Source organism: Corylus avellana, chromosome 10, assembly GCF_965113065.1.
Source record: "Corylus avellana chromosome 10, dhCorAvel1.hap1.2, whole genome shotgun sequence".
Lineage (NCBI taxonomy): Eukaryota > Viridiplantae > Streptophyta > Magnoliopsida > Fagales > Betulaceae > Corylus > Corylus avellana.
In genome coordinates this window covers 9,417,707-9,431,555 of record NC_142499.1, presented here as the reverse complement: position 1 = coordinate 9,431,555, position 13,849 = coordinate 9,417,707, and positions in this window count along the sequence as shown.

The window sequence follows — 13,849 nt, the reverse complement described above, 5'->3', positions numbered from 1 at the left end:
CGGCCACCATAGACAATACCGACAATTAGTTCCAGCAACAAGAACTCGCACCCCAGCAGGAACAACACTACTGGTTTTTTTCTTCTTTTTTTTTCACCGGCGGTATTCTAGTAACCATAAAACATAAAAAAAATAAATAAATAAATAAACTGCTACGAAGGTACTGTCTCTGTGGGCTAAAGCCCACACGAGCAGTGCTGCAGCCAGCAAGAGAAAACCCAACAACGGATTATCCCAGAATCGAAACAAGCTCTGATACCATGTTATTGTTTGTATAAACGGTTTAGACACAAAATGCGGAGGCTATTATATTATTTAACTTATTAAACTTATGTTAACCAAATACAAGCATCCTATTATATAGGATTAGGGAAATACCATAAAGACTAAACTACCCCATAAACCCTAATGATTCAAACCGTAACTCCTCTAACAGTTTCCAAACAAAAATATTTAAAGCCTTAATTACCGTCAATATTTTTTAATTAAGGCTCCAATTTACGGAATATAATCATCTCCGGTTCATTTGAACATGATAATATACAGTTATTACATTGGATGGGTATTTTTGTCTTTTCATTTTTTGATGGGATAAACATACCCATCCAATATAACTAAGTCAATATTATCCAATTCAAATGAACTTCAGAGGATCCTAATTCCCAATTTATGGCAAATAAATAATTGAGAAAGACATTAATATTGTTTAATTCTCTTAAAATCTCCAACATTCCATTCTTGAAACAAGTATTACAATAATTGATAGCATTAAATCAAGAAATCAAATAATATATTAATATCAAAGTCATTCTTAAATAAAATTATCATGTTGAAGGTAGAGATATTTTGGGCCTTGTGATTAGGGCCGGCAATTTTGATACGACCCGTGAACCCGACACGAACACAACACGAAGTTAACTGGTATTGGGTTTGGGCTTATCGGGTTCAGGTCTTAATCGGGTCTACTCGATTAAGACCTGACTAAATTCGTGTTTGGCGGGTCGACCCGCCAGACACGTTTAAGTTAACGGGTCTAGCGGGTCAGACGGGTCCCCGGGTCGACCCGCCAGACCCGTTAACTTATTTAAATTAAAACCACCCCCCCAAGCGTAAGTAACCATAACTGAATAAGTGAAACCAAAAATCAAAATGTCCTAATTCCTAAAGGCTAAACACGACTACTCACTACTCAGGTCTCAGAGCTGCAGCACCCCCCCCCCCCAGCGCCTCTCTCTCCCTCTCGGCTCTCTCTCTCCCTCTATCGCAGATTCGCAAGCACCAGGAAGCAGCCACCCAAGCCCCAGCGCCTCCCTCTCCCTCACGGCTCTCTCTCTCCCTCTCAGGGAGAATCGCAGGCAGCCAGGCACCGCCGCACCAGGCAGTAGCCCCCCCTAACGCCTCTCTCTCTCTCCCTCACGGCTCTCTCTTCCAGTCCCCCTCTCGGCTCTCTCTCCCAGCGCCTCTCTCTTCCAGTCCCCCTCTCGACTATCTCTCTCCCTCTATCGCAGCTTCGCAGGCACCACCACCCCTAGGCAGCAGCCCCCCCAGCACCATTCTCTCCCCCTCTCGACTCTCTCCCTCTCTCTCATCAAAGGCCAATGGCATTGGTAATTTGGTATATTATTAATTTATTATTAATATTACATTATTTTTTCCATTTTTCATCAAGGGTTTTTTTATCGGGTCGGGTCGGGTGACCTATTTAGACACGGGTCATGTCGGGTCATGTTGAATAGTGTCTACCCGATATGACCCGGTAATTTTAAACGGGTTAAGCAGGTCATGTCTGGTTACCCGGATATTTTTCGTGTTATAATCGTGTCAGACCCGCTAACCCGTTTAGCTAAACGCATCATGTTCGTGTCTATGATAATCGGGTCACGGGTCATAATCGGGTCTACCCGATTACCCGTTTTGCCAACCCAACTTGTGATGATGAGCAGCCAAAGATTCCCATCATAATGTACAATGACAACTAATCTGCAATAAATTATAATCCCAAGTCGCAACTGACAATTAGATAGTCCTTGCATGAGATATGATATATATATATATATATTCTTTCTTCTCTCTCTAACATGAGACATAGGTTGCTTTTGTCCACAAAATATGAATTTATGATTGGATTCCAACCTTAAAAAATTTAATTTTAAGAAGATGAAAAGCCTTTAAATATTTTATTCAATTACAAACTCATATTTATACGTTTCTATTTTTTCTCTCTATTTCTCAATTCAAGTCTTATTCAAATTTTAATTCTTTTTTTTTTCTCCAATTTTATTATTTTCCAATAACTAATTGTTCAAGTGCTTAAAACCATTTCATATTTAATTAGTGAATAAAAAGAAAGGATATGTTTGAAAAACTTGAATATAAAACCTTAATAAGTAATTTCGCATTCCAAAAAACAAGAATAATGATTTTTAAATTAAATATTATTTAATTAATATTTAAATTTAAGAAAAACGCCTCACTAAAATCTCACGCTTTAACTTTTAAGCACCAAAATGTATCAAGCCGGCCTTGATTCGGAGTAGGGAACATGAAAAACCTTCTCAGCTTTCCGTGAATAGCAGCAATTCCGAGTACGTTGCGAATTGATTGTTTCCTTCTCACAATATGGCTTAAAAATATCCATAACATTAAATAAGGGAATCAAGCAATATTAAAGTCATTTTTGAATATTGGATTAAATGCTAACGAAGAAAGAAACCAAATTAACAACTGATTTGTTAGGCTTTAATTTTCCTGCTATGTTATAAAATTTCTTTCAAATTCTCTTTTATTGTCTGATATCATTCCCGCAATATTACCATATTTGCTTAAGACATTAATATTGCGCTTAATCTTAGCTATATATATGGATAAGATTATGTGTATTTTTCATTCATTTTGAAGTGTTTTAGTGTACTTGTTCCATCTAAATATGAAACATTTCGGGGCATTCTCTCTTTTTTTGGTGACTTTGCTAGTTATCTCTTCAGGTATTCTTAATTCTCCTTTGCATAAATGTTCTTTCTTCTTCATTGTCTTAAATCCGTTTACATTGAAATATTAAATTTCGTACATATCCTAATAGTTGTTTAGTGCATTTAAAAACTTCTTGTTGTTTATATTCAATAAAGAACAAAGTTTTAACATTCAAATTTCTTTTCATTTCCTTTAATTTTTTTTTTTTATATTGGTGTATAAAGATTCTTTCTAGTTACTTATAATTCATATTTGGTGCTAAAACCTAAAAAATTTTATTCAAGAATATAGTTGAATGAATATAGTTTTGACATTTGGACTTCAAAAAATTGGCCAATCTTTTTTTGGTGTAGGGTCGTACAAATAGCTTCCTTAAAATTTTTATATTGTTAGAAGCTGGAAACAATTGATTGAACAATGTACGTAATTTATCTTGTGTATTGTCAATAGTTGTTTCCTTTAATGTGTAACGTCAAAATATAATTATGTTAGCTAGCTCCATAATGAAACTATAATATTTGCCTTAATTACTTCAATTTTCTTTTTTTTCTTTTTTGTCCTCAATAACAGGAACCGTATCAGCACAACAAATTCATAAGTCATGCGTTAACCTTCCTAATTGTACCGAAAAGAGCTGCCACCGTTTTTGTGGCATGGGACTTGTTTCAAACTGTGGATCTCCAGGACAATGTTGTTGCCTTGTAGTCAATTTACCTCCATGGCCACCAGTCGTTTAGCTAGTGGATTTTATGGATTTCAAGGAGATGAAAAAACCAAATTAAACAAAGTGAAAAGGAAAAGGAGGGCTAGAGAGTGTTGTACCGAATAAATTGAAATGAATAAGACAATGGTTTCATAGTATCAACAACTCATAAGCAAATTATTCATATTTAATGTAGAATATTATACGAGATGGCACAAAATAACTCGAATCCCGCTTTCTTTCTTTTTCCTGTAAAAGAAAAATATGCGTTCTTCGTTACTTTTATCATTACCCCTCCTGTAGGCTGCACAATAAATTTTCATTCGTGCGTTGGTCAAAACATTAGAATTATGGTCAAATACTTTCTAAGGATCAAATAAACATCAGATTTTGATCACCAAAATTGTATTGTTCTACAACTCCAACAAAAAAACTTTCATCCATTACAATATAGCTGGCCTACATACAACATCGCATAAAATTTTTGGAAACTAATACTTCAACAAGTCCTCAATTAACTTTCATCCATTAATTACAACATAGCTGAAAAATTGAACCCTAATCAATCACTTTGAACCCAAACCAACTGCTAAAATCAAAACCAAGAAGATCAAACCAAAGTGGACGGCACTCAAGTGGCTACCCAATCACTAGGGAATTTTCACCTTTTAAAAAAAGATCAAAAATAAAACGGGGCATTTTAATTCTTTTAGTATCATTCGTTAGAATTTAACAGAAAACCTTACAAAATAGATGAAATTAAAAGTGACTGAAATATAAAATGCTCAAAATTACAACTTTTAATAATACAAAATTAACATAATTACAATACTCATTCATGATACATAAAAGGAATATAAAAAGTTGGACAGAAATTTCCTCGGAACCAATTTGAAGGAAATATCCTCCAAACTTCTTTTTTTTTTTTTTTTTTTTTTTTTTTTGAGGAAAAGTTGAAATCTTATTAGAATCACTGTGCTAGAGCAAATTGCTCTAACAAAATAGTCTCGGAAATACAATCTGGAGATTCACTCCATACAATATCCACTCCATTATTGGCAGCAAACATAGAAAGAGAGTGTGCAGCCTAGTTCCCTTCTCTCTTGACAAAGCTCAGTTTCCAGTGGGTGAACATCTGGTGTTCAATCTTGATATCTTCCACAACATGACCCAGTCGACTCCAATCAGCCTCTTCACAATTAACTGCATGTACAAGATTTTTAGCATCCCCTTCCAGATGCACAAGAGCGAGCCCCATGTCCAGGCATAAGTTTATAGCCACCAATGCCACCATTGATTCAGTTGCTATCGGTGAGGGCTTCCCCCCACAAGAGAAACATCTTGCCACTACCACTTGTCCACAGCAGTCCTATATCACCACCCCACCTCCCATTCACCCCTCCTTAAAGTTCAAAGCAGCATCCTTGTTGGTTTTAACCCATCTCGGACTTGGAGCTTCCCATTTGTTTCGACACTCAACGACGCTGCTGTGCATATTCGTGGGCCTCTTGTCTTGAGCAGCCTTGAAATCTTCCAAAGCCTGTTTTGCTTGGTTAAAAATGGCGGTCGAATGAGAGAACAGTTCACCATGTAATATATCATTACGTCTTAGCCAAATCCTTTTGGCTAACCCGGCAAATAAACTCATCTTATATTTGGTACACTTCTGAAATATCCCTTCCACGACCTCTAGAAAACTGGGACCAGCAAAACAACTCTACTAGAATTTTACAGGCCGCATACCCCAAACATCCGAAGCTACCAAACATTGCCATAAAATGTGAAAACTCGTTTCCACCATGAAGCCACTAACTGGGCACTCAGGATCCTGAATTACCTTCCGTTTGTGGAGATTTTCCCAGGTAGGGAAGATGTCATGACAAGTTTGCCACAAAAAGAAATTTTCGACGTTCAGACATGCCAAGCCCCACAGCATTTTCCAAACTTCATTGGCCCCCCTGCTAGAGGAGCTCGCAGCTGAACCCGTTACGTAATTTTCCAACTACATATGGTAAGCACTCTTGACAAAAAAAATTTCGTTTGCAGTACCTCTCCAAATCAAGGATTTCGACTGGTTTGTGCGGCTAATAGAAATGGATTGGATCAACTGGACCTCCTCCTTGGAAAAAATTCACTCCAATAATGGGACATTCCACACCTTCAAATCTGCATCAATTAATTCCGTCACAGTGGCATTCGAACTGAGGACATCCGTTGGCAAGATTATTCGGAATGTTGACGGGTTAGAAATCCACCTATCCTTCCATATTCAAACAGTAGCTCCATTCCCAATACGCCAAAATATATCGTCCTTTAACACATCACAAGAGCTATGTATACTCCTCCATGCAAAGGACGGCCTTACACCTACCTTGGCATCTAGAATAGACCCATCGGGATAATACTTCGCTTTCATGATCTTCGCAACTAAGCTCTCTAGTTCCTTCCATAGTCTCCAACTTTGTTTCGCTAATAGGGCCCTATTAAAAAGATTGAGATCCTGAAAGCCCATTCCACCCGAAGCTTTGGCCATACCCATCTTCCCCCAACTCATCCAATTAATTCGGGTCTCATTTTCTTGGTGACCCCACCAAAATTTTCGCATTTGACATTGATATCCGAACAAAGACCATTTGGCAATAAAAAAGTACCGATACAATAAGATGGAATTGCCTGAATTACCGACTTTAGTAGAATTTTCTTACCAGCTTAGGATAAAAATTTCAGCTTCCACTCTTGCAGTCTTTTCCACACCCGGTCTAAAATGCCATTGAAAGCTGCTGCGCATGATTTTTCCACCAAAGTTGGGAGGCCCAAATAAGTGTCATAAGATTGGGTAGCTAGTACTCCTACAATTGCCAAAATTGCATCCTTATCCACCACTGCCGTCTTTTTGATAAAAAATAGGGAGGTCCGCTGGCCCGACGCTTTTTCATAAAGTTGCAAAATATCATGCAACCTTTCCCATTGTGTGACGCTGGCCCTTCAAAATAACAGACTGTTGTTGTGCTAAATACTACCTAAATTAATAGATAACAATTGGTACGTTTTAACTCGCAAGTGCACAAGATCCAAACAATAGTATAGTGCAGCAAGTACGAGATCGATCCCACGGAGATTGTTGATTTTATTTAGAATTAATTAAAATATCAAAGTTGTCACAAATTTGATATTGATATGTTGAAAAGAAATAAAGATAAATAAAAGGTAGAGCTTTGATATCAACCACTAATCATGCTCAAATAATATAACAATTTGCCAATGCTCTAATCATATTATGAATACCTAATGTTTGCCAACCTAAGGGCATGGGTGTAAACTCCTTAAGCTATTGATTTCCCTAAACAACGAGTTAGGCATGGGTGTATACTCTAACTCTTTTCTTTCTTAAAGGATTTAGCATGGGTGTATACTAAGTTTTTCTTTAACAAATCATAAATCTATGAAAATTGACAAACACACGAAACCTAGGGCATGGGTGTATACTCCTGGTTTTCTATGTTGATTAACCCAAGAACCCGTGAGGAATTCTTTTGTTACTCTATTAAGCCCAGGACTCGATCATCCAAATTGACTTAAATAACTAATCCATACTACATACATATAATATCCAATCACACACATATGAGGAATTCAAGAAAACATGCATTAATTAAGTTAAGCATCACAATATGATTATCACAAAGGCGCTAATATTGAAATACTAAATAAACATAATTAGGACTTCAATCTAGCCCTCCTAAAGAGTTTAGCTACACATAATTAAAATAAAGGGAAAAGATAGAACCGAAAACGATTCCTAGAAGTAGCCTCTAAATTCCCCTCTCCAAAGTTGTGGATAAAGATGATCTTTCTAAGAGGCTAAAAGGTCTATTTATAGGCTTAGGAATACTCTAGAAAACCTAGAAACCCTAGTAAAATCATAGGATTTAGTCTTAGTGCAACTAGGACTAGAAAAATCCTAATATGGAAAGCAATATAAGTTTGACCCCAGCTTCTGGAATTCTCCAGCGCACGGGTGCGCTCGATCACATGGCTACTATCAATTGCGTATCTTCTGCGCTTCATCGCAGATGTGATCAAGTCTTCTCTTATGTGCATGTGCACACGCCTTGCTCTTCACGTCTGGACCTTTCTGGAATTGCGCTAGATCGCAAGTCCCCTGCGATCGATTGCACTACCAGAATGCTTTTTCTTGCTTCAAATCTTCTAGCTTTTTTCCAATTTTGTCCTTTAAGCCCGATACTTCTAGGAATGCTTTCTTTTCTTCCCAAAACCTATCAAACAAAAAAAATACAAGGAAATAAAATAGCATAAACTAACAAAACTAAGGAATTAACAAATAGAAGTTAAACGCTAAAATATGAATATTTTGGCACTTATCAACTGTCATCCGCAATGAACATGTGGCTTACTCGAGGGCCCCTCCTAAAAGTAGGTACCCCCGTCAAAGCCCCCACCCCATTAGTATTATTTATCATTGAACTCAGAGATTCTACACATAAAAGGAACAGATATGCGGAAATGGGATCTCCCTGTCGTACACCCTTCTCCGGAATAATTTTCCCATATGGCTTCCCATTCACCATCACTGGATATTCGACCGTTGTAACACACATCATAATGAGTTGTATCCAACATTGCGCAACCCCGAACAATCTCATAACAACCTCTAGAAAATTCCATTCGACACGGTCGTAGGCTTTGCTTATGTCCAACTTTACCGCCATATAACTCTTCTTGCCTTTTAGCCTCGTGTGCATTGTATGGAGAGTCTCATAGGCCACCAAAACATTATCTGTGATTAATCTCCCTGGAATGAAAGCGCTCTGAGTTGGAGAAATAATGTCAGGCAATATTTTTTTTAGCCTATTTGCAAAGAACCTTGGAAATCAACTTATACGTCAGGTTACCTAAACTTATCGGTCGAAACTTTGTAACACAAGTAGGATTCTTCACTTCCGGAATAAGAGAAACATTTTTCAAATTCAAAAAGGAAGGGAAAATACCCAAATTCAGTGTATCTAGAATTCCTTGACAAATGTCGTCCCCCACCGTACTCTAATTGGAGTGATAAAACCTTGCAGGAAAACCATCAGGTCCCGGTGCTTTTAGAGGAGCCATTTGAGATAAAGCCATCCGAATCTCGTCCACCACGAAAGGTTTCAATAATTCACAATTCATCTCGTCGGACACCCGAATTTCCAAATTCTGTAAACAGGGCTCCATATCTCCTGCAGCATCAGAAGTAAACAAAATTTGAAAAATAATTAACAAACGCCATTTGTACCTCCTCCATCGATGTATATTGGACCTCCCGTGCATCTATAATATTGGAAATGCGATTTGATTTTCTAGGGAAGTAGCACATGCATGAAAAAACCATGTGTTGCGATCTCCCCCCCTTAGCCAGTCTGATTTCGCTCTCTATCACCATTGGAGGTCCTCTTTGTCATGCAATTCCTGTAAATCCTTCCGGGCAGTTCGCATCTCCACCCCATTCTCATCTCCTCCACTAATATCCTTTTTAAATCTGTGATGGACTTTTGCATGGGCTCACCAATAACTTTCTACCACCTCACAAGTCCTTTACAACAACAGCTAAGTTTGGCATAAATCATTTCCAACTTACTCCTATCACCAAAAGGTAGCAGCCATTGTTCCTGCAACACGTCATGAAAGCCTTCATCTAATTTCCACCTTTTCACATATCTAAACTGTGCACCACCCTGCTTGCCCCCATGTTCTTCCGTCAAGTTCAATAATAATGGCGTATGGTCCGAACATGGCACCGCCTCCACAACTACTTCGGCTAATGCATATATCCCCCGCCATGCCGCATTAGTGACTCCCCTATCCAGGCGTACCTTCATGAAATCGAAATCTTCCCATCAATTAGTCCAAGTAAATTTTGGACCAATAAAACCAAAGTCCGACAACTCCCAAAATTCCAAGGTTTGTTGAAAGGCTAGCATTTTGCTGTTCGGGCATCCCCTACCACCCCATTTTTTTCTATTGTATCACTATTTCATTGAAATCTCCAATACATACCCACGGATAAGGAGCAAGGCTTACTAGGTGCTTTAATAAGGCCTAGGCTTCGTGTCGTTTAAAGGCATCTGGTTCACCATAGAAACTGGTAAATTTCCCCGGCTCTTCTCTCTCCGAACACCTAATCAAACCATTTATGTGCCGTTGGCTATAGTTTTGTGTTTCCACCGAAGTCTCATCCTCCCATAGTAATGCCAAGCCTCCACTCTTTCCCACACAATCCACTGCGAGCATATTAAAGAACTCCAACTTTCGTCTAATGGACTCCATACGATCTTTACGTAACTTGGTCTCCATGAGAAAGACCAAGAAGGGTTTCTTTTGCTTCACCAATCGATGAAGCTCTCGACCTGTCCGCGGGTTCCCAAGCCCTTAGCAGTTCCAACTCAAAATCTTCATTGCGGTTGGTGGGGCTGTAAAACAACAACCGCCATTCATGATCCACTTTGATTTACTATCTACCCACTCACTTTCCCTCCCTTAGAAGCATGACTAGAGGTGTTTACTTCTCCTCGAATGCCCCTCTTCTTTCTTGGGCCAACAGGTCCAGCATCTTCCTGGGCCTTATGTTTCCATGTGAGCACTTCTTTCCCTGATTGCTTCAACCCACCTGATTGGTTATTTGCCTGCATCTTTTTCTCCACATATGAGATAAGAGGGCCAATAAAAAAGAATCTAAGGCTCCCTTTCATACCCTCCTAGCCCATAGAATTTGGCCCCTTTTGCATGAAGTTTTTATTGAAGCCAACCCCATGGGAAACCACTACCGTGTTTGAGCTATTAAGATTTGACTATTGGTCTTCACTTGAAAACTTTCCCAAGTTGTGTATCCGTGGATCACTATCATCTTCCATACGTGGGGATTCGCTATGCCCATAATTATTCCAACCGTTATCCTCATGCCTCCTCTTCCCAAAGCTGGACTAGCCCAAATCTCCGTTATTCGCATCAGTTTCCTGATCTTCGCCAGGAATCCTGCTCTTTCCATTTCGGGCTTTAGGGTTTTGTCTCCTCTAGCAATCCTCTTCGCCACCCACCATCTCCTTGTGATCAGTTCTGGCCATGTTTCAGTGAAGCCTAGCCTGCCCGTCCCAGTCCCACCTCCACTTCTGATTTTCTTTCATCGATGAGGTAGGTCCTCGCTTCACGCCAAACCAATTATGGGTTTTCTCCGTTCATCATGGTGGTGAAGCCACCCTGAGCCATGGACTGTACTTAGGTTTATCTAGGTTTCGAAGCATGCTTCTCCGTGGACACCCCCTTTTTCCAAGTCTTATGACCCCACAAGAGAAACAGAATTTTAGAAGATGTTCATACTGAAATGTAATCCAAAATTGTTCACCTTGTATATTCAGTTTCCTTCTGCGTTGGAGAGGTTTTGTCAGGTCAAGTACAATCTTAACCCGAAGAAATTCACCCCACCCAATGCCCTCACCATCCGTGTCCACTACTTCCACTTTTTTGACCAATGTCATGCCCCATGCAACCCAGAGGTAGGTTTATCATTCTTACCCAAAAAGCCACTTTCTCAAAAGTATATTTTGACGATGGTGTAGTGCCATCAAAATCCTCAACGAGAAAGAGGCACCATTCAAATACCCATGGTCGTCCCTCCAAAACCCTCTCCTTGTCTTTAGGGTTCACAAAGTCGATCATGAACAGATTTTCCCCAAGCAACTTAAAAGACAGATTGTCCAAAGGTTTCCACCATTTCATAAGAGTCATCTTGATTGTCTATTTGCTCACCAATCAATCTGCAATCAATTTGCCTATGACACAAGCTTGGCCACGAGAAACCACTCCCATCAATTCCACTCTTTGGATGTTCACCTCTGCATCTTCACTCTCCGTCAATGAGAGCTGATCCCAATGTAGATCCTATGCCATCCTGATGGAACAAAATCTACTGCACAATTGTTGTGCAAATTTTAATACTCGCAAGTGCACGAATCGTTTGCAATATAATGGATTGCAAGTGCGAGGTCGAACCCATAGGGAATTGTGTTTTTGAAAGTGCAATTTAAATCTAAACTAATTAAATCATAACCTAGTTCCAAAAGGGTTTTGAATTTTGGTTTTAAAAATTAAAAGACAAACATAAACTAATTAAAATAAACTAAGAGATAAAATACTAAGGTTTGGGAATTCACACTCACCGAATCATAACAACATACTTCCATGTTTATCAATATTAATCTGAAGTTCTCACAATTAAAATCTTATATATGTTTTACTATGCTTCAAATAATTAATCAAAACCACCTCATGTATCCATTCATTGCACAAATCACAAGAGGAATCTAATATCAATTAAATCATCAAATGTATCCATAAATCACAAAAAATAATCAATCTTAATTGAAACACCAAATGTATCCATAGAACAGATCACAAGGGATATCCAATTATTTAGGCAAATAAAATCAAGCAATCAATTATGTAAAATTATCTTAAATCGTCAAGTGTATCCTTGAATCACAAAAGATATCCAAGAATCAATCCACACATTGAAAAGAAGTAAAACAATTGAAATATTAAACCCAATAAAATCATATAAACAAAGACTTACATAAAAGTATTGATGTTCTTCATCGGTGAGGCTTCATCCCCAAACTTAGTTGGGAATTTAGCTCCACTTAAAAAGAAAACATAAACTAAAAAGAGAAAAACTGTAGAATTTTGCTCTCTGGAATTCTATATCTTTTCTTGAATGCAAAGAAGTCTATTTAAAGGCCTAGGGAAGTCCTAGAAGCCCTATTAAACCTAAATAATTCGGAGGTCTGTCTTCCAGTCAAAATAGAAGTCTGAAATCGAAATAGAATTCGTCCAAATTTGTGTCCTTTAATTTTAGGGTGATTTTGGCATAGTAACCGTCCGAATTAGGAAAATACTATTTCACAACGAATTGTATAATTTTGAGTTAGCTTTCCAATTCTGCTTGAATCACTTCAATCTGATATTTGAGCAAAAAGTTGTGGTCAAAATACTGAGACGTGTGCAGAATATGAATTTAAATCCAATCCGAAATTTTATCAAATCTGAACTTTAATCCAATATAATCTTTAATCCAATTTAACATTTTCTTGAATTTGGTTAGACTTAACCACATCATCTAGGTCTTCTCAAAGTATGCTTTCTTCCAAACTTTTCATTTTTCCCTTTAAAGCTGTAGTTTTTCTTCAATGACCTACAAAACATTAAAAACACAAAACTAACACAAAATATTAAATATCGACACAGCTAAAGAATTAACTAATGTAAATAAAGGGGTCCAAATATGCAATATTTGGCACTTATCAACAATCTTTTCACTGGCTAGCCGCCCTGAAAAACAAATCCTCCTCCACTAGGTTTAACTAGTGAGAAAACTCACGACATCTTAGAACATTTAACGGTTTATCCCTTATCCTCTAACCCATTTAAAATAGTGCCAAGTGTCTATAAATATTTAAAACGCACATTAAATTTAGTCTAAGTTAGAAAATTGCTATTAATAATGTTAAGAATTTAATGTGTGTTTTAAAGGTTTATATAGACACTCGGCACTATTTTAAATAGGTTAGAGGATATTTCCTTCAAACTGGTATGGAGGAAATTTATGTCATAAAAAGTTTTGCCAAAAAATTTCACACAAGCTAATCATTAGTTGCTCAAAAACCATGCAGCTTTCACACTTTTTAATGATAGAAAACATTTGTAAGTATAAATAACTACATATTTTCAATCTCAACTCTGTGATGATGGTGGGAACAAGATTTGACGTGGGCTATTTGGACTTTTTTATGCCTAAATTTTTCTGGTTTTAACCTCACTCTCCTCTTTCTCTCTCTCTCTCTCGCTCTCTCTCCCTCTCTCTCTCTCTCTCTCCCTTTGGACCCTTGAAAGAAGTTCCAAAATGTTCTATTCTATAGTTTCCTTTGATGTATATATTCACATACTTTTGTCAATCATTTTTTTCTCTTTGTTTATAACTTATTTCACATTTCTTGATGTATTACATAAGTTATTTAATTTATTCAAAATTATCTTTTACCATCTCAAATCATTCACATAGGAAGAAGATCTTGGCATATTTGCAAATGATAATTATGAGCCATGGGAGAAAGACAATGTCTAAAACTAATG